The sequence below is a fragment of the Mustela erminea genome, chromosome 16, assembly GCF_009829155.1.
Source record: "Mustela erminea isolate mMusErm1 chromosome 16, mMusErm1.Pri, whole genome shotgun sequence".
Lineage (NCBI taxonomy): Eukaryota > Metazoa > Chordata > Mammalia > Carnivora > Mustelidae > Mustela > Mustela erminea.
Genome location: NC_045629.1, coordinates 24,363,236 through 24,391,032, shown reverse-complemented (window position 1 = coordinate 24,391,032; position 27,797 = coordinate 24,363,236). Strand labels below are relative to the sequence as shown.

At 38.6% G+C, this 27,797-nt stretch overlaps 1 long non-coding RNA gene across 1 annotated transcript; it reads left to right on the top strand.

The window, feature by feature from the left end:
• Positions 1–13,750: 13,750 nt before the first annotated feature.
• On the top strand, positions 13,751–19,721 carry LOC116575173. The gene is made up of 3 exons (XR_004279630.1): positions 13,751–13,829; positions 14,155–14,235; positions 19,620–19,721. It is a non-coding gene; the product is annotated as an uncharacterized LOC116575173 (long non-coding RNA).
• Positions 19,722–27,797: the final 8,076 nt, after the last annotated feature.

Genomic DNA, 27,797 nt, shown 5'->3' with positions numbered 1-27,797 from the left:
ACTGGGGGGAAAATGCTCTGGATACTACAGTGCAAGTGAAATGAGCAAATTTAGGAGTTGGTTCTTCTAGCTGCCATAAATTAGACACTCTAAGTTCAGTGACAAAAGGCTATTTCCAGGATGTGTGGCATGCTAGTTCCAAGTGAAAATTTTTATTGCTCTTTAAAGGAGACAAAGGAGGGGTGCCTGGGTGGGTCAGTTGGTTAAGTATCTGACTCTTGATTTCAGCTCAGGTCATGATTTCAGGGTGGTGAGACTGAGCCCTGCCTTGGGCTTCACACCTGGAGTGGAGCCTGCTTAAGGTTCTCTCTCCTTCTCCCTCTGCGCATTTCCTTGCTGACACGTGCACGAGTGCACCACCTCTCTCTCTCGAAAGTCAATTAAGTAATTAATTTTTAAAAAATAATGGAGACTAAAGAAAACACACAAATATGCCCTAGCTAAGGAATATTTCAGGTTCAAGATTACACACCATGTACATTTATTTCCTCTTAACATAGAACAGGACGTGGTCAGTCTAATATTAACAGTTGTATGATCAGTGCTGTTGAAAACAGTCTTTATACTTTCTCAGAGAAGATGGGAGCCCGTGTCCTCCTCTGAGTACACAAGACCCAATTCTCCACCATGTTAATAGAACTCTGCTGGTCTAATGTAGAAGACACAGTGAAATCCATCTCCCCATTACACTGTAGCTCCTTTCAGAGTTGTATTCATTCTGCCATTCCTTGCCTTAAATTTCTTTCCTTCTACCTTTCTTTGAATCCCCCTTCACACTGAAGTTATAGGTTGTATCCTCCTTGTGACAATTTATTACTTGTTTCCCTTTTTCCCCAAGCCATTAAAATTCTGTTATTTTCTATGACATATTCACATATATTTGGCCTATAATAAAACCTCTCTGAATCGCCACTGAAACAAGTTTTGTGCAGCCTGGTGCAGCTTTATATGCTTGGTTGCCAGCACTGTCCGTGATTCAAAAAGGAAGTCCCTAACACAGATTTCAAGGCCAGATCTTACGTTAAATTAAAGGAAAGAGTACGACAAGGCATTTCTCACCAATACCGCAGTACCGGAGGAATGAAAGCCTCCTCTAGCTTTGGAAAACCATGGGGAAAGTTTGATAGGAGAAGCCAAACTGATCCTGGGCAAATTCTACTGTTCTCTCATTGAAACACAGAAAAGGAGCACCTGGGTGGCTCAGTCGGTTGAGCACCTGCTTTTGGCTCAAGTCATGATCCCAAAGTCCTAGAATCCAGCCCGCCTCTGGTTCCCTGCTGAGTGGGGAGCGAGTTTCTCTTCTCCCTCTGCTCTCCCGACTAGTGTGTATATCTGTGAGCACCTGCTCTCTCTCCCTCAAATTAATAAATAAAATCCTTAAAAAAAAATGAAAGAAAACAAATGGATATTCTTTGTAAATTTAATTTTTTATTTGAAAATATTATCTTAATACTTACACTGCTCAACAAATATGTTAAAGTAACTATGAAAACTATCTCTTCTTTAATTCTTTCAGTACAGCAAGACAACCTAAAAAAATACTTCTCTGAATTTGAACAGCTCTAATTCCCATTAATAAAAGATGAGCAGGCAAAAGACTTTAGAAGTCTCATCTTTTTTATTTAAAACGAACCACTTGGCTTGGTCTGTACATAGCAGTAGAGACTGAACTAATTTAATTTAATGGAACCAGCAAAGGGGTTGCACTTGTGTGGTATGAAGAGGATGAGTTTTCAGAAAAAGTTGTTCAGAGTGGAAATCAAGTATAAGGAACACCTGGCTTGACTCCCAGCCATGCATTAGTTAGAAACTGGAGAAAGACCCACTTTTAAAACACTAATGAGCTCCAGGTGAAAACCCTGTTAACTAGAAGCCTCCTTTCTCCCACCCGTCCGAAATTTCAGTGTTTTGATTGATGAGCCAATTGTTTAGGATTCTGAATTTTCCATTACATTAAAACATAACCTTTGTTTTTCCTCCCAACTAAAACATTTTTGTCTCTGGCTACCACAAATGCCTATCATTAGTTACAGAGAAGGCCAGCTTCCGTTTGGGGAATCACAGGGTGAGACAGATATACTTAAGGAGTTTGAATCTATGGAGTAGTTATGGAATGGACCACAAAAGTAAAATGAGGAACACTTTGGGGTTTAAGGTCGTTAATTAGGCCCAGGCTGTTGTATTTTCTTACATTTTCCATATTGCTATATTTGACAAGATTCAGAATCTTTCAATAGTTTAAAAGAAACTGCCTGTTTAAATTTGTAATTAAAATGTGAAAATGTTCAGTTACTGTCAAAGGTCAGGTGTTGAGAACTACTGGCTCTAAAGAAAAAAAACCAAAGGGTAATTTATTGCATGGCCTCCCTCAGTCAGCACATTATTTATTATGCACACTGTGTTATGACCTACCAAGAAGAAATAAAAGCCTATCTAAGGAGTTCAGTCATACTTCACATTTTTTTAAAAGATTCATTTATTTATTTATTTGGCAGAGAGAGACACAGAGAGAACACAAGCAGGAGAAGCAGGAGAGGGAGAAGCAAGCTTCCCACTGAGCGGGTAGCCTGAGGTGGGCCTCGATCCCAGGACCCTGGGATCATGACCTGAGCCTAAGGAACCCGATTAATGACTGAGCCACCCAGAAAACCCATACTCCACATTTTTAGAGTGAAGTTCTATAGACACATGGCAACATTTTAAAATTTGGGATTTTTTTTTTTTGGTTTGATGATTATTTATTCAAAAAATTTCTATTTACTACCCGTCATGTGCACTGGGCAACAAAACAATTAAACATCTGTGGTGAGTGCATTCATGGAGTTCATAGTCTAGTGGTGCTGATAAACACCACAAAGAGCAGCATCAAAGTTACTATCGTTATGACCAAATGAAGGAAATGTTTAGGGTACAATGAGAGTATATATATCTGATGGACCTAATAGTGACAGGAAAATCAGGGAGGACTTCTGGGAGGAAGTAACATAAATAAAAACCTGAAAGATAAACAGAAATTAGCCAGGTAAAGAGAGGGAAAAAGAACCTTACACATACAGATAAGGCCCTGAGGGAAAGCAAACTCTTCCTGGAGTAGGAAAAAAGACAGCAATCTCTGTAATGCTTGGCATTTCCCTACCTTTGTTACTAAACGTGCTAAATGACTTATAAACTTCTGACTTATTCAAGCCATCATTTTTAAAAAATTTTTAAAAATTTATTTTCTGTGTAACAGTATTCACTGTTTTTGCACCACACCCAGTGCTCCATGCAATCTGTGGCCTCTCTAATACCCACTACCTGGTTCCCCCAACTTCCCACCCCCCGCCCCTTCAAAACCCTCAGATTGTTTTTCAGAGTCCACAGTCTCTCATGGTTCACCTCCCCTTCCAATTTTCCTCAACTCCCTTCTCCTCTCTAACTCCCCTTGTCCTCCATGCTATTTGTTATGCTCCACAAATAAGTGAAACCATATGATAATTGACTCTCTCTGCAAGTCATCATTTTAACCACCAATGGTTATCCTGTGCTAAGAAACGGTGTCTTTAGGAATTATAGAGGTGGGGAGAGTTGTTGCCTCTGAAATAGTCCTTACATGTGAAGCATTTAGATTTCCTGTATCTTTTTTTTTTTTTTTTTTTTTTTTGCCATCAACAATCACTTTTGACTTTGGATAGTGTTTCTGCTTTTAGTTTCCACTTCTGTTTTTATCTTATAATCTGTTGTGGTCTGGAAATCTAGATAATATAATTTTGATCCTATCCAAAAGAAAAATAAATGTCAAAAGAAAAGAATAATCAGGCTCATAAATAAAGTACAGAATCCTTAAATCATGAACTGTAGAACATCTATCCTAATGTTTTGGAGATATTTCTGCATCAGGTCTGTGTGGGTTTTTAAGAAGTCATGCCAGTACTTGTGAGTCTAAGCTTCCCATAGAAGAAATACTGTGGGATGTTCTCTGTATTTGTAAATTAATAGAAGTATGTAACCTCACCTAGTTGCACTGCTATTCCCTCTTTCTTTTCAATTCTTTGGCAACTAAACCTAATATCACTTACCATTAGAGCAGGGCTAACAACATGAGGAGACCAGCTGAGCCAGGAAGGTAAAACAATGTGGAGAACAAGATGCCCTTCTAAAGGGTAATCGTCATTCTAGCCAATTGTTGCCATGTTAGAAAGTGGCCCAGAACAACCAAATTGTTTTCTTTTTCTGAGGAGGCCAGAAATCTGATTTTTTATGTGAAGTTCTCCCCTTTATAAATGCTTCCATGTAATTAAATTTATTTTTCAAGTATAGGAGGCAAGCACAATGCATCCATGAACTGGAATGGCTTCGTTTTAAATCCTAAGCTTTTAGGACACCTGGGTGGCTCAGTCCATTAAGTATCTGCCTTTGGTTGAGGTCATGACCTCAGGGTTCTGGGCTCCAGCCTGGGTTGGTCAGGCTCCCTGCTCGGTGAGGAGTCTGCTTCTCCCTTTGCCTTTGCCCCTTCTCACTGCTTGCTTGTGCTCTCTCTCTCAAATAAATAAATAAAATCTTTTTTTAAAATAAATAAAAGCTTAAGGACAAAACAAAACAAAACGAAAAACCCTGAAAACCTCTGCTTTCATTCCTCCTTTCCTCTCTGCAGCCTGATGTAGGAACAAGTATCTGTCAGACCCAGGCTTCCCTCCAAGCAGTGGTATGTTGGTAAATGTCTGACCATCAGCTCTCCAGTGGTGAAAATCCTTAGACCATTTCAAGCTACCAAAATGGCATCACTGAACCCCGAGTTGGGAAGAGACACACAGTAGCACATCATACAGATAAAATAGATGACAACGGCGTCAAGGTCAAAGAGAAGAGTAAAATAACTGGCAACTAATGAGTTTCAAATATTTGCTGCCTTTGCATATAATGTGGTTTCTTGCATTGGAAGTTTATTTAGCTTAATTTTTATTAATGCCTGCCCTTAACAATTGGCTTGTGAAACTTGTGTAACTATCAGCTCTTGTCAGCTTCTACAAGCTGACTCCCACACACCAGTTCTACCAAAATGCATTCTAGTTTACCCTAACTGGCTATTTTTGGCCTCAGACCTCCCCCTCCAGTGAATTAAGTCTGAGCAGGCAGACCTTTCCTGAACTGATACTTGTAAAGCTCTTAGAACAGTGCATGGCATACATTCAGCATATCTGCCACTGTTAGTACTTTCATACACCTCATCTTCTCCAGAGTCTCCTCTCTGCTAATTCAGTGGAAGAGAAAACCCAATCCCCAAAATGGTTGGTCTGGTAAAAAGTACAAAAGCAGGAAGGAGAGGCAAGGAAACCAAGGGGTCAAGAGTCTTCTTTAGGAGGCAGGGGTCAAAGATCAGTGACATTTATAAGTCTTTCTAGGTCAGCCGGTGCCAGACTGCATATGACATTGGTGCTGGAGCAGTGACCCAGGGCAATAGCGCCCTTCCACGGAGGACACCAGGGAGCGCGCAGTATGAGCAGCGACACGAGTGCGCATGTGCTGAGTGGATGGGATGCTATGTGAATACCAGTCTGAGGGTCATTTGGCAGGTTTACTAAAAAGTAAAACTTTTTCTATTTCAGAAGCTTGGTTTTTGTATCTTTATGATTTTACACAAAAATTGACTTTTTCTACATCAGTTCAGTTTATTGCTACAAATCTACCCAATGGACTATTAGTAAACACCTGGGTTTAGGATTTCAAGGTTACTCTTATTTGATCTGTTTAGGCAGAGGATTTTAAAAATTATATTTTCATTTGCTGATATCGATCTATATTTAAGAAGAATGAAATGTTAACCTTAAAAACTGAAAAAGCATAAGAAGCTAAGAAAAATTTAAAATAACATAAAAATCACCTTTATGACTTTTATGATGTTTCTAAGACTCAATATAATTATTTGACAAGGAGAAAAGTTATATTATTATCACAAACACAATTAATGAATCAGAACCAGGCATAAGTTGTCTTACAATGTATGTATATAGAATTTTAGAACATGAATTCTATTTTGTGCAACCCTCAGTATTTCTTTCTTGGAAAAAAAAAAACCCTGAGCAATAATTCCATAAAACTACAATACAGGTCCTACCACTTAAAATACTGTTACTGTCATAATAATCTGAACAGATAGTTGGAAGTATTATACTAAATACAGTAGCAAGAATTTTGATTTAAAAAGCACGACAATGAAAAGTACAAATGAAATGAAAGCAAACTATAAGAAATGAAATGAGAATGTTATGATTGCATAAGTGGGACCATAATTCTCCAACTATGAACAGTTTTTTCAATTTTTTTTAGATTTTATTTATTTATTTGACAGAGAGAGAGAACCAGACTCTCCATTGAGCAGGGAGCCTGATGCAGGGCTGGATCCTAGGACCCTGAGATCATGACCTAAGTGGAAGGCAGACACTTAACCAACTGAGCCACCCAGGTGCTCCTAAGAACAACAATTTTTTTAAAAATGGGACAAAATATCTGGAAAAAACGATTGTGAAAATTGATAAGAGGGCATGAATATAATTTCGGAAAGGAAGGAAATAAATGAGGAAAACCTTACGGTTTTTCAGGCTTTCAGTCTATGGTGGTTTGGGGCCCACCATGCAGCAAGGGGGGTGTCCACATGGAACTACATGGAACAGGGGTATCTCACTGAGCCTGAGACAGAGATTAGAATTTATGAGGCTGACCAGCTGGTAACTGAGTGCTAGAGTTTGAAAGAAGAGGCCACTTCATAGTAGAAGTCTCTAAATTCTCCTCATCATTCATCTGCCATTGTATGGCATACAATTGTATGGCAACTGCCATACCCACATATACATGAATAAGGTAAAATTCCATAAAACTGGACCAAAAAAATGAATAAGAGGTCATAGGCTGAACAAGTCCCTACAATCACATAGGACTGAGAGATGTTCAAATCCTGACATCAGAGTGAAGAATCCTTATTAAGCCCTTGGGACATTTAGTAAAGCCTCCAGAAGGACATGTCCCACAGTAAAGTCCACTGTAAACTTTCTCTACTAAAGATTAATAATAAACTCCAAAAAGATCAAGTGTATCCACATAACACTTAACTTCATGCCAAAAGAAAGTCCATCACTCTTTAAGGAAAGACAACAAAATTCATTGTGCATCCAGATAGTATGCACAATGCTTATAACCTACTTAAAGACTATTAGACAAGGGAAGAATCAGAAAAGTATGACCCATAAGCAAAATTAAAATCAGTCAATAGAAACAGACAGGAATAAAAGAAATTATATATTTCATAGCAGGGACTTAAAAACAGGCTGCTATGTATATGCTCAAGGATTCCAAAAGAACAGATAAATGTAATATTTATAAAAATAAAAGCTGTAAAGTGAAACAGATAGAATGTTTAGGGATAATATATATGAAAATAGAAAACTAGATCACTGGATATGAGGAAGAACTTATGAGCCTCTGCAGAAGAAAAAAAAATCAGTGAGCTTGAAAACAAATAATAAAAATTTTCCAATGTAAGTATACAGGAATAGAAAAGACTAAAAAGTTTAGCCAAGCCTCAAAATTATGTGGAATAATATTAAGTGATCTATGTTGGTATAGTTAGAGTCCTAGAGGAAAGAGGTGAGATGAAGGTACAGAAAAATAACATTCTGAGAAAATAAAAGGTAAAAAACTTCAAATCTTATGAGAAATATACACTTACAAATTCAAAGAAGTTAATGACCCCAAAGCAAGATAGTCCAAAGAAAACCACATGAAAACAGAGTGTAGTCAAATTCCTGAAAACTAAATGTGGAAGTTATAAGAACAAAGTTACAGAAAATTATAAAAGCGATATAAAAAAAAAAGAAATACTACATAGAGAGAAACAAAGACCAGCAAAGACCAGAAGGATTGCTAAAACCTGATGCAAGGGGGGGAAAAAAAAAAGCAAAGCAGAAGACAATAAAATGACATCTTTTAATTATTAAAAAATTCTACCTCAGATGTAGAAAGCTTGAGAAAGAACCATTCCTATGATAATAACGAGAAAATCTGGATAATCTCCAAAATCATAAGTTTCTCTAAACCCATTAGAAATGAAAATATGAGGCAACCAAACACTTTGACATCTAAGAAAAGGCAAACACCTCCAAAGACAGGCTTACACGGGGCAGAGTACAGGAAGAAGGCAGGGCTCTCAAAGAAGATGGCAAATTTCAGATAAAATATTTGACATATTATAAACGGCCAAGTGGGGACAAGAGTTAAAGTATACATCCTCAGAGCATCAAAAGTACAATTGTGTAAGACTGATAGTTCACAGACCTGTACCCCTAAAGCAAATATACATTATATGTTAATAAAAAAATGCAATAGGACTTTGAACCCACTCACAGACTTTTCTCTGTAGGTTTTACTTACAAGAAATATTGACACGGGACAGGTAACCTAAAAAGGCTTCCCTTGTGTGTAGGCCCACAATACAGGAACAGCTACCAATTTGGAAATGCAGGAAGACACACCTATATTCTTCTTCCAATGGGACAAAAAGGGGAAGAACAGAAAACCTGTCATCCCTATGACTGAGGCCAGGACAAGTATGACATAAGTGAGATGTCTATGGGCCAAAATAGAAAGAGACATTCACTGCCAGGTTTTTACAGTGCCAATCTTGTTCTTGCACAAACCTGAAAGTGGGGGTTCCTGGATGCCTCAGTTGCTTCACCAGGTCTCAGCCTTTCATATGCACCAGTTAAAATCTATTGCATCTGGGGAAAAGAGAAGAAAAACTGGTACTCTTGGAAAAGGAGGAAAAAACTGGCATGGACCCAGAACATAAGAAAGCTCCCCCAACACATGACAGAGACAGGATCAGTGTGAAAGCCCTGACCCTGAGACTCAAGATACAGAGCCTGCCAAAGAAGGGGGCTGTACCAGGACAACAAATAATGTCTACCATTCTCTCATCACTGAGATAGCAAGACTTGAAAAACAAGTAACATTAGTGTACTACCTGGAGACAGACAAGAGCTTGGGGAGAGATCTCTGAAGTGCAGGCTCAGAGGAAAGCCTAAAGCTAGGAGTGAAATAGGAAATTAAGAAAACCCTGCCAATAACACAATCCACCCTGAGCACAAAGGAATGCTAGAAATATTTAAAGCCAGTGGTAAATTAAGAGTAGCCATGGAAACACTGAAACCAAGCTCAGCTCCTAACCAGAAGGACTTTAACCTCCATAGTAAACACCTAACAGTGGAAGGTGTGTGCTCATGCTCAAGTACGAATACTATTTACCTCACTCTACTATCCCACACATGATGTCTGGATTTGAATACATTATGATGAGTTACCAAAAAAAGGGAAGGAAAAAATAAACAAACACACCAATATACAAAAACCCCGAACCTGACTATCAAGAGACAAAACAATCATCAGAAGCATACTCAGGACAGATGCTTAATCTACAAAAAAGTTAAATTACTATGATTCACAATGAGATATCAGAACACACCTATCAAAATGGCTAAGATTTTAAAAATAAATACCAAATATATATACCAATTGAAACTTTTTACACACTGCTTATTGGTAAGAAAAATGATACAACCACCCAGAAAACAAGTTTGTCAGTCTCTTATAAAGTTAAACACATGTCTACGTGCCTCAATAATCCCAGTCCTATATTTTGTCCAAATGAATTTAAAAATTAGGTTCACACAAAAGCCTCTATACAAATGTTTCCAGCAACTTTATTCACATGCTGAAAACTAGAGATGTGGGTGTTCTTTGGCTAATATACAGATAAACAAAATACGGCAAATCATATAGTGGCATATGACTCAACCATAAAAAGGAAGGAACTATTGGATTACACAAAAACATGGATGAAACTTAAATGTACTTGTCACAGAGAAATAAGCCAGATCCCAAATGCTTATATGACATTATTCCATTAATATGACAACTTGAAAAAGGAAAAATTACCACAATGGAAAACAGATTTGTGGTTGTCAAGGACCCATGCTGATATAAACATGCAAATAAATAAATAAAGGAGAAAGGGCATCTAATCCTTGTGGAGTAAATGCAGATAGAATGAAGGTGATGAATGAAAATACCCAATAGAGCACTACAGTAATAATTGCTACAGGCAAGGTGCATCAATACATGCTAAAATTAGTGGAACAAATTTAAGAGAAATGAGGTATTTACACAGTCTCCAAATATCTCACCCCAATATTCATTAATTATAAAGAGAGAAACAGTCATTTTACAGTGGGGTACCTGGCAGATATCACATAAACCAGGTCTCCAAAATTAACATCATCACTACTAAGAGATACTGATATTATAGACCTCCTGGTATAATGCACTGAGAAAAGCCCATCAGCTCCATGGTATTCACCCCCAAAAGTAAAAACCTCCATCTACTCATGAGAAATAAAAAAACATAAAAAATAAATTGAGGGACATCCTACAAAAACCTGAGCAGTGTTGTTGACACTCCTGAATGGCAAGGTCATTAAGCAAAGGAAAGACTATCACAGTTTGGAGAAGACTAAAAGAGACATGGAAACTAAAGCAATATGGGACCCTGCATGGGATCCTGGAACACAATAAGCTCCTTAGTAGAAAAACTGGTGAAATTCAAATTCAAATAGTGAACAGTGTTGTGGTAAGTAAATTTCTTAGTTTAGGAATTATACCATTGCCCTGTAAGATGTTAATACTGGGGGAGCTGAGTGAAGCACCTACAGGAACTTTCTCTCATCTTTGCAACTCTTAAGATTAAAATTAGTCTCCCCCCACAAAAAAAGGTTAAAAATGACTATAATTAATACATTAAAAGTTCTAGTCAAAAAGGTAAACAGCCATAAATGGATGGAGAATTTCAACAGATAGATGAAAACTAAAAGGAAGAATCAAACTGAAATGATACGGTCTATAAGAGAAGCCCGCTACTAGACTTGCCATGGTTGGAGAAAGAACCAGTCAACAGAAATTACCCAAACTGAAACAGAAAGAAAAAATAGAGAAAAATAAAGCACAATATAGGATCGAAGAGGTCTGGGACAAACACCAAATTGTCTAAAATACTACCATTGGAATCCCAAAAGGAGGAGAAAGAATAAGGCAGAAGAAATATTTTAAGGTAGAATGATTGAAATATTTCTAAATCAATGAAGAGTGTCAAACTACAGACGCCCAAAGGTAAGGAGAACAATGAGCAGGAGAAATCTTGAAATGTTGGGCCGGGAGGGCAAATTAAGACCTGACACCACAGCATTCTGTGTCTAGGAGAAATGTTCTTGAAAATGAAAGTCAAGGAAAAAAACTTTTGTTTAAACAAACAAGCTGACAGTTTGTTGACAGCCAAACTTCACCACAAAAAAAAAAAAAAAAAATGTCTGAAGTTCTTCAGACGGAAGGAAAATGACATCAAGTGTTAACCTGGGTCTATATAAATTAATAAGAAGTATCAAAACCAGTAAATATGTGGATAAATGTGAAAAGCTTTTTATCTTCTCTTTTTTTTAATGAACATTTTTTAAAGATTTTATTTATTTATTTGAGAGAGAGAGTGTGCAGAGAGAGAGAAAGAGAGAGCACAAGCCGGGGAGAGGGGCAGAATGAAAGGGAGAAGCAGGCTCGCCAGTGAGTCGGGAGCCTGATGTGGGAACTCAATTCCAGGACCCTGAGATCATGATCTGAGCCCAAGGCAGACTCTTAACCAACTAAGTGACCTAGGTGCCCCAAAAGCATTTTTTTTTTAATTTTTAAGATTAAGAGGTAGCAACATGATGCCTAACAACAAAAATAGTACCCTATGTAGAGGTAAAATGTATGAGATAAACTAAACTGTTGTAAGCTGTTTTTTTACTATAAAGTGGTATAACACTATTTAAAGATAGACCAGCAACATTAACCAAATAATTAAATAGCACAGATATAGAAAATAACTGTGGGAAAAATGAAGAACCAAAAAATATTTAATTGATTTAAAGAGAAGGCAGAACAAGGAAAGAAGGGAACAAATAAGATGGAGAAAAATAGAAAACATTTGAATTCAATGATATAGATAATTATTTTAATGTAAATAGTGCTAACATAGCAATCCAAAGTCAGAGACTATCAAAGTAGGTTTTTTAAAAAAAACCTTCAAATATATGCTATCCATCAAACAAAAATTAAATATAAAGACATAGATAAAAGTAAGAGGATAAAAAATGATATACCATACAAATACTAAACGTAAAAGAACCGGAGTGGTAATTTTTATATTAGGCAAATTCAACTTTGAGATAAAAAATATTACAAGAGATACAGAAATGCATCATAATGTTGTAAGAGACAACTCATTTAGAAGATGTAACAATATAGGTTTAAACAATTCCTATTAAACTCTCTGGAATTTTTACTGTCGATACAGACAAGATTACTATAAAACGTACGAAAAGGCAAAGGAACTATAAGAGCTAAAAGTAACTGAAAAAGAAGTAGGAATCTACCCAAATCGAAGAGTTATTATATAGCTATAATAATCAAGTCAATGTGGTACTGATGGAGAGATCGACACATGGATAAAAGGAACAGAAAAAAGGACTCAGAAGTAGACCCCACAAATACGTTCACTTATTTTTTAATTGTGGTAAAATACACATAATGTAACATTTGTTATCTTAACTATATTTGGTTGTGCTATCAGTGGCATTAATTATATTCACAATGCTGTGAAATCATTACGACTATTTCTTAAACTTGTCCATCATTCCAAAGAGCAACTCTGGAACCAGTAAGCAAAGCATCCCCTATTCTCCCCTCCGCCAGCCCCTGATAATCTCCAATGTAATTTTTGTTTATGAATTTGTCAAATGCTGCTATTTCATGTAAATGGAATAATAAAATATTTGTCCTTTTGTGTCTGGCTTACTTCACTTAGTAATGTGTTCATGGATGGTCTATGCTGTACTATGTCTCAGAACTTCACTCCTTTTATGGCTGAGTAATATTCCCCCATTGTATTATATATCATATTTTATCTGTTCATCTGTTGATGGATATTTGGATTGCTTCCACATTTTAGCTGTCATGAATGATGTTCATTTAAATGTCATGAGTGCAATGAACATGTGTATATGCATAAATGTCTGAGTCCTTGTTTTCAAATATGTATATATTTTTTAAGTTTTTTAAGTTTAGAAAGTTACCAGGTTCAGAAAAAGAAAACACTGAAATACATAGGAAAACTGGCAAACAACCCAATAGAGAACTAGGCAAAAGAGAAGAAGTTACACATTTCTTTTCACAAAAGAATAAAAATGAATGACAAATAAACGTGGCAAAAGGACTTGGCATTGTTTTTTTAAGATTTATTTATTTGAGAGAGAGAGTGCACAAGTGGGAGTCTCAAGCAGACTCCATGCTGAGCACAGAGCCAGACACAGCTTGATCTCACAGCCCCGAGATCACAACCTGAGCAGAAATCAAGAGTTGGATGCTTAACTGACTGAGCCACCCAGGCACCTTAGGACTTAGCATTATTAATAATCAGAGATATGAAAAACAAAAAGACATGCACATACACATCTGCACATGCCATTCTTTCTGCTTGAAAGACTCATGTCACATCTAGATACACACTTCTGCTTTTCTTTATTTCCCCCAGTTCCTTGAAAGGACCTACAAACAGTGCCCCTCGCATAGCGGTATCCACATTCAGCACAAAGGTCTTGGCTTCCGAATTCCATTCTCTACTGAAAGGAACCTTGGGAAAATGGCTGATTCTAGGGCTGGGGAAGGGAAGGTATAAGACAAATCCAGCAATCAAACAATGATGGGAACATGAGGTCAGTGGGTTATGGGAGACCGTTTAAAGGGGGCTCTCCAGAACCAAATCTGTGACACTGTGATCAACAAAATGAATAGTAATGAATTTTTGAAAGTAATGGATTATTGTTGATGAGCAACAATAAAGAATCAATAAGCCTACATTGGTGGGGGTGTGTGTGTATGTGTGGAGAGAGAGAGAGAATTGGGGGAGAAGGAGAGGGAGAAAGAAGAAAAGCACATCCTTGGGTGACCAAAATTCCCTGTATGAGTTTATTTGCTGATTAACAAGATTTCCTGTCCTTTCTACTCCTCTCTGGGTAACAGAACTTTTCCCTTTTCTAGGTAAGTAATTATGGAGCAATAGGCATGTTCCATATCAGTATGATTCAGTGTTTCCAGTAACGAAAAGAAGAGATTAATGAGGTGAGTACACATAGCACTGGGCAGTTACAATAAAATCTTATGTGGGACTTAACAATTTTCAAGGCTATCTTGATTTTCGTAATGAATTCAAGAGAAATGCAGGGTGAAGGATTATTCCCATTTTGCAAACTGGGAACAACAGGGCTCACGGACTCAAGTAAGTTGCAGAGATGTAAGGAGAAATGAACTTTTTTGACTCAGTGCTTTCCTTTGGGAAATCCTTTCTATGGAAGTTTGGTCCTTAGTGAAAGAGTACTCTGATAGTCAAGTATGTCTGAGCTGTCTTCACCACACAACAGCTAAGTAGCAGAGCCAAGCCCGAGGCAATCTGGACTCCTGAACCTGAGCAAGCTTAAAATTCAAAGACTACACTCTGTTTCTGCCACTAATTTACTTTGTGGCAGTTAATAACAATGTGATAGGAGTTTTCTTGTCTATTTTGCAATTAAAAGCATACAACGGGGAACTCCTTGACATAGACAGCTAATAAGAAATATGGTTAAATCGGAATCTAAAGGCACAGAATTCTTTTGCTTTTGATCTAACACTTCTAGACTTTTAAGTAGGATTTGCATGTGGCAGTTTGAATCTTGAGTCTGAAACACCGTGAGTGAGTAGTGAAGTTTACATTTGCAATGAGATCGTCCTCTGAAAGGACTGTGGCTGAACTACTATTTAACTTTCCATGTTTGGAAAAGGAACTGAAAGAAGCACTTAAATCCCTTTTCCCCCATTTTTTGTAATATGAGTCAAATTTCAGGAAAGCTCTCCTCTTTCCCCACACAAAGAAAATTTTTATGTTCCTATCTGGTGTAGAGCTATCTAATGACCAAAGAAAATCCCCAGATCTTTTATTTTTTATTTATTTTTTTATCCCCCCCCCCCAGGCCCGCCCGGGGAAAAGGCACTTGTTTTAATGGAACAGTCAGCCTGTCAGGGAGAACACAGCAAACTTAATTGGTAGCAGTAGAACAGATGCTTCCCTGAGTCTGTTCATGCACCTGATATGGCTAAAAGAGTTACCGAAAGGCCAACATGTGGTTTTTGAATTGCAGGGAACTGAGTATTATGAAAACTCCACTCTTAATTTGAGACATCATTTAGTATTTCACAAACGATCAATTCCCAGAGTATTCTGTGAATAAAGGCATCGCAGAAGAGGAATGGAAAGCCTTCTTTATGATATGTGTTCAGGCATTCAGTTTCTTGATGGATTCCCAGTTGACTCTGAACTTTAAAACGGCCCTCCAAGGTTGTGCTGTTCGATATCAATACTCTGAAGTATAATGCTATGTGTTCAGCTGAGCGCTTTCTTACTTATGATACATTCGTTCATTCAACAAATACAAGATACTGTGAGGAAGCAAAACCTATAGACTTAATCTCTTCCCTTGTGGAGCTAAAATCCAGAATAGGGGTAATAGCAGCATTTCATTTATTTGAAACACACAGATTGCTATAGTAAATAACAGAAGAGAAGTACTCAGTGTCCTGGGGATGCTAAGGAGAAAGAGATCCCCTAGGTCTGGGGATCTTTTGAAGCTTTGCCAATGGGGGAGCACTTGCTGTGAGCTCTGAAGGATGGGGAGGATCTCACTGTACAGTTGTAGGGTAGTTGCATGGCGACACCAAAAGCAATGATGTCCAGACAGAAATGTGTGACAAGTACACTGACAGGCAATCTAATCAAAATGGTAATGTCGAAGACCACGGACGGTGATCTATTGCTGCTCAAATTACATTGAACTATTTGGTTCTCAATAACACACTTATGCCAGCATTCCAATAATTTTTAATGCTTAATGGTTTCATGCTCTTCCTATTAGAACTCCTCCAAGTGGATAAAATAATGACTAATACAGTAATGTACCTAACATTTAATACATTAATGCATTACTGCAAAGAATGTTAATGCATTCTTTAGAATGCAAAAACCAAAGACCATTTTTGTTAAATCCTCAATAGAGTAAAAGTTGAAACACATAAATGTTGCTTTCATAGAATGTTCCATGACATTAGGACCTCTGTAGTTTAAACTGACAGCCACTACATTTTCTAGGCTTTTGTTTCCTAACCTGCAAAGCAGGGACTTAGATCCCTTGACCCAGATAACTTCTCCTGGCTGTGTGAGTCTCTAAACACACTGAAGTCAACAGCACACAGCTATGTGTTATCAGTTCTCATCTACACCTACATATGGTCCCAATGCAACAGAGCCTCAAACACCACTACCTGACCGGACCAGGAAACCTAGTAATTTTACAAACCCATCATTTTCAAGTTCGAAGTCAAGAAGGTGCTCAGGCACAGAAGTGTCAAAAGTAACCATCTGGACATCGTGCTGAGAGAACTCACCAGAACACTTGAGCTCTGGCCTGATGGGAAAAGAAGCTCAAAGAAGTAAAGGAAGCAGATGTGGGGGAGAGGGAAGTGCCCTGACTGGGAATAGGAAACGTGTTCTGTTCTCAGCTCTGTGCAGACTAGCTGTGTGACCCTGGATAAGTCCTTTCATCTCTCTCTCTGGCTTAGAAAAAATTGATCTGAGTGATGCCTCAGATCCACTTTCACTCTGCACAAACCTTTGACTCCATGTGGGATATATGATTCAACATCTTAATGTTAATTACAACAGTAATGCTCTGATTCACCAAAAAGAACACGGATCGTTATTTCTCACAGGTAATTGACAGCCTTTCCTACCAGCACTTCTGTTCTAGCCCCATGCCCTACTTTTATTGCCGAGTCTTCTGATTAAATCCAATTGTTCCCAGTGTAAATGTTCCTGCTTTTCTCCCAAGCCCTTCCAGGAGGGTTTCTGGAGCTCATTCTCCCATTTTGCTCAGTAATGTGGGAAACAAGACTCTCTTGATACTTCCCATTGCTAAAAATGGAACGTATTCAGCCCTGAGCCCCAAGTTATTAGCCTGGAAGATAAGCGGAAAAATAATTGAAACTCAGAACAGCTGCAGTCCCTGTTAGGTCCTTCTATTTCTAGTAATTAAGTTCTAAACGGAACTTAGCAGATGCGAGTCTTTCCCTTTGTTTGCAAAGGTCATGAAACAACTGCAAAAAATAAATGAAGGTTATGACAGTTTATAGAACACATGTATTTATGAAATAGTTACTAGCAGAAGGAGGATCTTCTTGTCATTAAGGTAACTGTTATCCTTACTTTATATGAATTCTGTCCCTGGTTTAAAAAAAAAAAAAAAAAAAAAAGTAACCTCAAACAATATTCCTGTTGGTCAAGATAGTTCAGCTTCATTTTACATATACATTCTTGCTTATCTTCATTCATTCACTGACTCACTCATTCATTGAAAGAACACACCGGGCTTCAGGAGCACTGGGGTCACTCTGGTTCAGGCCACAGCTGAGAGTGTATTTACTACAGAAATGCAACAGTCCACACTGAGGGCAGACCACGGTCCCCTTCTGCCTGAGAACGTGCTTATTCATGGTCTAAGCTATTCCTGCGATCGTTCACACAAACACACACAACACAAAACATGCTTTGAAAAAGAATTTTTTGAGTTTTTATCATAACACTTTCTTGCGTAAAATTGGAACAATTTGTATATTCTTTCCCACCTCACTTATTATTTGGTTAAAATGACTCTGGGACACACTCCGGAATGAATTCTAAGGTAAAGAAAAATATGTAATGTGGTTAAAATTACATAAGAGTTATAAAGCTAAAGAAGAATCAAAAAATAAAAAGCCTGTGAGATCAATAGGAAAAAAAAAAAAAGTATTCCAGAAATGCTTTAGGGTGAGCAAAAACTGGTAGGTTCGAGGACCCCGGCTGATAGAGGCTTCATGACTGAGTGGCGGTGGAGGTTGTGGGTCTGGAGAGTGTTAGCTATTGTGTTTTAAAGCCTGGAGGACAGAGGAGGGTTGAGCCGACTGGGTTATCCTGCTGCAGGTTATCTTAGCAGCAGTCCCCAGAAGCCGCTGGTATTACTGTATATTTTATCCATAAAAATATTTTAGAACTAAAGCTTACACAATTAAGTAACTTTCCCGAAGTCTCAAAGCTTTGACTCAGTGTCCAGGTCAGGGCTCACACGCAGATCTACTCCAGTTCCAGAGCAGGTCTTGGCTCCACAGCCTCCCAGGGACAGGTGGTAGTGCGCGCCAAGTTATTTCAATCTTCCCAGGCCCCTGATACGCCTGAAAACCTATCACACCCATGGTAATGCTTGCTTTCCCGTTCTCCTCTCCCACTAAGTGCTGTAAAACTCCTCTAGGAACTTCATGTCTGATCGAGTCGTTGCTAAATGCATGTAATAAAATACTCGTCTTTGGCATCCTGTAAATATTGGCCGCTTCCTATTTGCCTCACACCTCCCACTTCCCCGTGCTCTGCCGTGTTGCACGTAGGTCCTTTCCCTACTGCCTGCATTGAAGTATCTAAAGAAAAGTGCGAGATTTTGAGTGTAGTTCAGATCCTCTCTCTCCTTCTTCCTGTCTCTTTTCTAAGTGGATCATCCCTGGCATTAGCAGCTGGAAATAAAATGACATCTGATCTAAAGAATGTAAATTGTGTGTGTGTGTGTGTGTGAGAGAGAGAGAGAGAGAGAGAGAGAGAGAGAGAGAAGGGGTGATGACCGGGGGATGCGTGGATTAGTCTGTGGTATAAACTTTAAATTTTTGAATTTATTACAAATTATTCCAGACAGATAAACATATATGAGAGTAATGTAACAGACGCCCACATATTAAGTCTCCATTTTAAAAAAGAAAAATTTTCAAATATAGTTACATTCCTCTAATGTCCTACTTCCTAAGTACTTCTTGATGAATTCCATAGAAATTGTAGTACCTGCTTTCATTTCACTTTTAAGTTAACTTTCCATTTTCAAGTTAGCTTTTTAAATTTCAATTAATTTAAATTTAAATTAACTCTTGAAGATTTACTTTCATTAGTGACAAAAGGTTTTGCCGTCTTTCTGATTTAATTCTGTGTGTACTTGGATATCTCTCAGTCACTTCACATTCAAACCACCAAAACCAGAAATTACCAACTTCCCTAACACACTGCCTTCCCCTATGTGTTTCCCCATTCTGTAAGAAGCATTATGATTGTCCCAGATCACCCAGGTTTGCTGTATGGGATCGTGTAAGAGCTTTCCCTCTGCAGCCTGCACCCCCTCTTCCCTGCCCTGGGTTCATATCCGATCAGTCTGCAGATGCGGCTGCTTTGGTTCTCTCTGTTGGTGCTGCATCTCCAACACCTCGGCCTCCCTCTAGCCCAGTGCTTCTCAAACTGTTGTCCAGGAGCCTGTGGGAATCCCCACGAATCTCTTAGAATGTCCTGGGGTCAAAACACTGTTTGTGATTAAATGAAGGTGTTATTTGCCTTTTTCATTTTCTCTCACAAGTGGGACAGTGGAGTTTTCCAGAGCCCACATGTCATGTGACATTACGACAGACTGAAGATGTGACAACTGAATGTATGACAATCCAGCTGGATTCCATAAAGCCAGACAGTAAGGAGATTTGTAAAGGTGTAAAATAGTGCCACTTTTTATACTGTTTTTTTGTTTTGTTTTGTTTTAAAAACAATTATTTCTTGGGGCACCTGGGTGGCTCAGTGGGTTAAGCCTCTGCCTTCAGCTCAGGTCATGATCTCAGGGTCCTGGGATTGAGTCCCACATCGGGCTCTCTGCTTAGTGAGGAGCCTGCTTCCCTCTCTCTCTGCCTGCCTCTCTGCGTATTTGTGATCTCTGTCTGTCAAATAAATAAATGAAATCTTTAAAAAAAAACAGTTATTTCTTCATGAAAATGCTTCTTATGTTAATATATGTTATTATTTCAAAATTTAAAATATTTTTAAGTTTCTGTTTGAATTTCTAGTATGGTAAACACTGACAGATAAAACCTACCTCAACAAAAGCACTTTGGGACCCTCCATCATTTTGACCTCCATCCATGGCCCCAAGACCAAAACTGTGAGAGCCACTACGCTCATCCCTGTCTTCATGGCCTCTCTTAATCAGCCTGTGCAACATCTTCTCAGTGATTTTCTTTTCCTATCTGTCCACATCTGCCAAGTTCACCTTCTGAAGAAAATTTTATTTTCTATAATATCATTTCCTTCTCAGAATCCACTGCTGTAGTAATCTTCAATTCCTACATTTTTCACCCTCATCAATTCTCCAGTTTTATCAACCACAATTTTTTTTCTTTTAATTTTTTAAAATTTTTATTTATTTGAGAGAAAGAAAATGAGAGAGAGAGAGAGAGAGAGAGCGCACACATAAGTGGGGGAGGGGCAGATGGAGAAGCAGACTCCCTGCTGAGCTGGGAGCCCAATGCTGAGCCTGATTCCAGGACCCTGGGATCATTACCCGAGCCAAAGGCAGATGCTTAAATGACTGAACTACCCAGGCGCCCCTCAACTACAACTCTGTTCCCAAACCACCTGCTTTAGACCATCCCCTGGTCAGGCCAGTTGCACTGACCCCAGAACATATTCTCCTTCACCTCCCAACTTTTGAATTTAGATTGTTCTGTCTCCCATCCCCTCCTTGGACTGGGCATCTCTCCTCTACCCAGTCTGAGGCAGCACAGAGAAGTACGGAGTTAAGAGCATGTGCTTTAGAGTCTAGCTGGAATTCTAGCTACCTCTTCTTAGCTATGGGATAGGGACAATTTACCTTATGGAACTGTAAAAGAGAAAATTCAGTACAGTAGTACCTCCTTCGAATGCCTATTATAAAGATTATACAAGATTAGGTATTCAATTAGTGTTGGGCAATGTTATTCAAATCCTGCTTCTAAGGATCCAGCAGGCTTCTCCAGCACTGTTCTCTCTCCTACTGCACTTACTGGAATGGAAGATTTTAGCCCACGCATCTTGGACTTTTTCTCCAAGTGAGATAAGACACTGTGGCCATATGAACTAACTCTATCCTTCTCCCTCTTGCTCCACATATGTGCCTGTTTCCTTAAACCTACCCAGTGTTGTTACACCTGATTCAATAAATTCAATGTGTGTGTCACTGGTCCTCTGCTTTCTATAAAATGATACACACAAACCAATTCTCAGCTGGTCGGGCCACAGAAAATGCATCTGATCTATAACATTTCATTCCTCTTTCCCATCTCTGAACAGCCAGGCCAAGTCTTCCTCTAGGATAATAAATCCATTCACTTGAAAAAGGAAACTTAAACAGGAAACATTTTATATAGAAAGACAGATTTGAGGATAGGAACATCCAAACTACACAAAAATGAGGCCAAAGGTTGGTTGATTCTGGCTGCAAATCAGTCCTACTGTGACATGACTTTTAGGCATCTTCAACTTCTTAGAAGTTTGCTGAGAATTGACAGAGCCTGAAATCCTCAGTTAGGGCTTTGTCAGTGAAGAGTAAATGGTTACAGGGTGTGGAAAAGCCTTCCACTTGGGGTCCAAACCTGTCCTGACTTGCTCTGAGGTCACGATGTCTGCTTCACGACTGTAAGTTGGTCTTCTGACCTCTGGAGATCAGCTTTATGGTCGACTAAGTGAACCATGGTTGTTACAGAATGAAATGCGACAGTGAGAGTGCCAGTGTCTTTGATTAACTCCTGGAATGCAGAGAAAATCATCATTCGGTGATGTCATTCTCATGAGAAAGCAAACTTCTTCTGGAAGCTCCCAAGGCAGAGTTGAGAAGCGTAGTATTTTCAGATAAGTTCTGTTGTTACAGATGTGATAGAGTGTCGTGCTTCTCAAACCATCTGTAGTGAAGAACCAGTTTTATGTTTTATTTTCAACCTGTGGATCAGTACTTTTGTCAAAGACAACAAAATACCGTGGCAATGCCAAACTGTTATACAAGTTTCTGAATGCGTATTCTCATTTTCTGAAAGTTTATCTCACTATGCCCCAACAATGGGAAATCACAGAGCAGCAGACTTTGAGGGGCTCTGGCAGAGTGGACACTTGGCATTCCTCTTGGCTGCCTAGTATCTCAACTGTCTTCCTAGGTTTAAGGAATTTCTTTAAGAGGTAGAGCTCACCTTCCATTTTAGAAGCTGAGGAGGTCAGCTACTTGCATTTCCAAAACTTCGATGCAAATAAATGTGGGCACATAGTGTCAGTCAATGCAAGGAGCTGAGACTTTGAATCAGAAGCCATGAAATGAAGAAGTGAGGACTGTGCAGAATCCATTTGGGTGAAGCTACTTGCAGATATACACAGTTCCCAAAGGCAGCATTGGCAACAGTTCCAACAGCTGTAGCCCATGTCTATTTGTCATTAGCTATCTGTTGCTGTGTAACAAATTACCCCAAACCTAATGGTTTCAAACAATGATAAACATTTCTTTCTCCCATGGTGTGGATCAAAATTCAGAGCAGCACAGCTGAGTGGCCGTGGATGAGCCCCTTAAGAGTTTGGAAGGTAAGATATTAGCTGTGATTGCAGTCATGTTCATGTGCGACTGGTGATGGAGGGCCTGCCTCCAAGGCGACTCGCTCATCGGGTTGGTAAGCTGCTGCTGGATATTAGGAGGAGGCCCTGGTCCTCTCCCAAGGGCTCCTTGCATATTCTCAGAGCATGGCAGCTGGCTTCCCCTTGCCACCTCTGTGCAATCCTGGAGACCAGACAGAAGCTTCAATATCCTCTATAACCTAGCCTGGGGAGTTAAACTGTTACCTCCGCAAACTCTACTGGTCACACAAAGCATCCCTACTTCAATATGGAAGGATATTGCACAAGAACATTGGTAACAGGATGTGAGATTTTGGGGCACCATCTTGGAGACTGGCTAACCAGCAGGCTGTGGGATCTGTACCTGATGGCAGTGGTAATTGCTCTGTAGAGAACTAGTTCCAAACTGAAATATCTTCAAGTCTGGTTCCCTGACCATCTGAGAGACTCACTGAAGTTACTAAATACCCTTTTATCAATTTTTTTCTCTTCTAAATTTATCAGATTGCTTTTAGTTGCTTGCAATTAAAAACTGATATATGGGGCAGGGTGGGGACAGGGGAGTTAAGAATACTTTTTTTTTTTTTAACCTATTTTTCTGGAAAGCAACCTAGTATCTTCCTGCCACATGGAAAGTTTGGTTACATAAGATTAGAACAGTACACTTTATTTCCAAGCTGACTACAGCCTTGCCTCATGATGATTCATCTTTCAAAATTTACAGCCTAGCCTTTATGTGGAGTTGTTAGTACCATTATGAAGATATGTTCTCACAAGTATGATTTAGCTCGCAAAAAACTTTCACTCAAAATAACTGTATTAGCAAAATCTTCTTTAACTATAATGCAGCAGAATGTTTTTCAAATGATTTTTTCAGTTTAAGAAAATCTCATGACAAATGAAATTGGGAAAAGCTCTGGAGTGTCACGTAAGCACTCATAAAAGGAGAGCATGTAGAATCACTTTGCAAACAGTTGGACATTACCCACCATAACTGAACATGCATGGATTCCACCAACACTCCTGGTCAGTTTATACCCAAAAGAAATGCATGCATGTGTACATCAAAGGACAGCTACATTACCAGCGCTAGTCATGGTCCAAGCACAAAAATAGTGCATGCCGCATAATTCCATTTATACATTGAAAAAAAATTAAATACAATTAAGTTTTAAAAAATAAATACAAAATTTAAAAATGGCAAAAGAAGTTTATGGTGTTAGAAATCAGGGTTCTGGTTACCATCGAGGGTAGGAAATGATATTGACTAGCAGAGAAAAGGGCTTCTGAGATAATGCTCTGGTGCTGACCTAGTCCTTGATAGGCGTGCTGGTTACACAAGTGTATTTAGTATCAAACTACATGCTTATGAATTGTATATTTTATATGTATATTTTCCTTCAGAGAAAAGTATACTTTAAAAGCATAATAGGGACATTGATTTGCCACCTCTTATCATCTTTTTATCTCCCATAGCTTTTAAAAACAATAAAATAACTAAGGAGTGCGTTTGTTGTGATGAGAACTGGGTAATGTAAGGAAGTGTTGAATCACTATATTGTACACCTGAGACTAATATAACACGGGATGTTAACTAACTGGAATTTAAATAAAAAGTTAAAAATAAGAATACAAAAAAATATTAAGTAAAGCAAATTTTCATAGGACTTCTTTGATTTATAAAAATTTCACCTACCAAGTTAAACTAATTTATTGCTTTCATTGTTCCATGAACTAAATTTACTTATTTACACATTTAAAATTTTTGAGGGAAAATTTTACCTTTTTCTAAAATGGAGACATTGATTTTTCTCTGTTATAGCTTAGAATCCATTATTTTTTAAACTTGGCAAAGAAATAGCCCAAGAGGAATTTGCTGGGACAACCTGAGTAAGTGATGACGGAGCTGCAGTGACTGTCTGGACTTTGAGTGCTATATATAACCATAACCAATGTGTTTAAACTAACTCTAGCAGCACTGAGCCACACCTGTGATGTGCGTCCCTCTGGATAAAAGTCATGGCTAGCTTGTTTACGTGACCGAATTTCCTGACCTTTATTTTAACACAAGCCTTGGAGGGGGGAAAAATGTTCCTTACAAAAACATTTTATCTGAAATCTTGGTAAAAATTCTAACAGGCAGTTCAACTATTTTGTGATATCAGGACTAGCTTTTAGCACTAAAACACAGCACTACAAATTACAAAGCTGTGATCACCAGGACAGCACGGTACTGGCACAAAAACAGACACATAGACCAATGAAACAGAACAGGGAGCCCAGATATGGACCCTCGATTCTATGGTCAAATAATCTTCACAAAGCAAGAAAAAATATCCAATGGTAAAAAGACAGTCTCTTCAACAAATGTTGCTGGGAAAATTGGAGTGCCAAATACAGTAGAATGAAACTTGGACATTCCCTTGCACTATACACAAAGATAAACTCTAAATGCATGAAAGACCTCAATGTGAGACAGGAATCCATCAAAATTCTAGAGGAGAACATAAGCAGCAACGTCTTTGACATCAGTCACAGCAACTTCTCCCAAGACATGTCTCCAAAGGCAGGGAAAACAAAAGCAAAAATGAACTTATGGGATTCATCAAGATAAAAAGTTTCTTCACAGGAAAGGAAACAGTTAACAAAACAAAGAGGCAACCCACAGAATGGGAGAAGATATTTGCAAACGACATTCCAGACAAAGGGCTGATATTCAAGATCTATAAAGAATTTCTTAAACTCAAAATCCAAAAAACAAATACCAGTTTAAAATGAGCAAAAGACATGAACAGACTGTTCTCCAAAGAAGACATACAAATGGCTAACAGACACATGAAAAAATGTTCACCACCATTAGTCATCAGGGAGATTAAAATCAAAATCATAACCACACTGAGATTACCACCTTATACCAGTTAGAATGACAAAAATTGACAAGGCAAGAAACAACAAATATTGGAGAGGCTATGGAGAAAGGGGAACCCTTTTGCACTGTTGGTGGGAATGCAAGTTGGTATGTGCATTCCCTTTGGAAAACAGTGTGGAGGTTCCTCAAAAAATTAACAATAGAGCTATCCTATGACCCTGCAATTGCGCTACTGGGTATTTATCTCAAAGATACAGATGTAGCCAAAAGAAAGGCTATATACACGCCAATGTTTGTAGCAGCAATGTCCACAACAGCCAAACTGTGGAAGGAGCTGAGATGGTCTTCAACATATGAACTATTAAAGAAGATATGGTTCATATATACAGTGGAATATTACTCAGCCATCAGAAAGGATGAATACCCAGCTTTCGCATCAACATGGATTGGACTGGAGGAGATTGTGCTGAGTAAAATAAGTCAAGCAGAGAAAGTCAATTATCATGTGGTTTCACTTACTCATGGAACATTAGGAATAGCATGGAGGACATTAGGAGAAGGAAGGGGAAAATGAAGTGGGGAGGAATCAGAGAAGGAATGAAACATGAGAGACTATGGACTCAGAGAAACAAACTAAGAGTCTTAGAGGAGAGGGAAGTGGGCGAATGGGTTAGTCCAGTGATGGGTTTCAAAGAGGGCACGTATTGCATGGAGCACTGGGTGTTATATGCAAACAATGAATCTCAGTACACTACATCAAAAACTAATGATACACTGTATGGTGGCTAACATAACATAATGAAAAAAATAATAACAAAAAATAAAAAAATAAAAACTCCTTCCCGAAAGGTCTATAAACAGTCAGAGACACTTGACTATCACAAACAAAATATTCTGGAACAAAAGAGACCTTTGATTTAGGGAAGCATTCAGATTGTAAGGATTGCCTCTGTATGATTCTGTAATTTTATTGGAGACCACGTTCTGGAGCATGCGCAGACATCTCAAGAACAAGAGCTACTCACGGTTAGCCCTCAGAACTGCATAATGGAGTCCCGTTATAACCACACCCCGGGAATTATGCCTTTTAGGTTTTATGATGGGTATGTCACAGTATGTCTGATCCAGGTGATAAGGAAGAGCTCAGGAAGTCCTTCTGGGCTAGCCTTAGTGTAAGGGACCTAGCGTGTAAGAAAATGCCCCTGTCCCTGCTTGCTTACCCTTCTCATTTATTCAGTAGTTCACCACTCCACGAAAATACTCTGCACAAATGCATTTTTCTCTGGAGTCCTGGGAAGGATTCAAGAGTTCTGTTCAGCCGCTTTTTTGGTTACTTGTGCATACCACTAACACAATATGGATCTTGCTTGCTTGTTTTTCTTTCTTGTGTCTCTAGAACCCAGCCCGGCACATAGCAGATTCTCAATAGCTGGCTGATGAGCGGCACAAACAAATGAATAATTGTGATCCTGAGCAGTAAGGGGAGTCAGCGTCCTTGACAGAGTTATAAGCTGATACTATTGAAGAGAGTAGACCTTAGGATGACAAGCCCAGCTCTCCAGAGGACATTACTCCAGGATGTCAACCAGACTGAACAGCTTTAACTGTGCAGATCACCCTCGAGGCCAGGCTGATTCTGATTTCCAAGCCTTCAGAACCACAACAGCCAACCTCCTCGGCACTCCCAGCCAGACTGGCCTGAAGGCTGCCAAGCCCTCCGGGCTGGCTCCGCTGTCCACCCTGAAGCTTTATGGCTTTGGCAAGTCTTTGCTCATTCTGAGTTCAAAAATATTTACTAAATGTCCTTTATGTGTCAGGCATTCAACCTTTTACATAAATTAGTTACTTAAATTCATTTAGGTCCATAAAATAAAGATAAAAATAGCTGTCATACAAGGTTTATTGTAAAATTAAATGAATTCCAGTATGTAAGTCCCCTAATGTTTAATCTAGTGTATAGGAGTTCAGAAGATGACAGCTATTAAGAGTGAATATAATGAAATGTGATTTTATCCTTCTCCAAAACAAAACATGACTTGGGAAACATTACAGTATTTAAAAGCCAAATACTGAATTTTTTGAAATTTGCGGTTTGAATATTTCCTACTTCTCTCTGAACAGGAGTTATTTATATTAGGTTGTAACTGCAAATGGACTTTATCTTTATATTTGACCCAACAGTACAAAAATACAAGGAGACATTTCCCAATTACAAAACTCAGGTAACAATTCTCATGACTCCCTAGATTCATAGTTGTTAAACACTCCGTC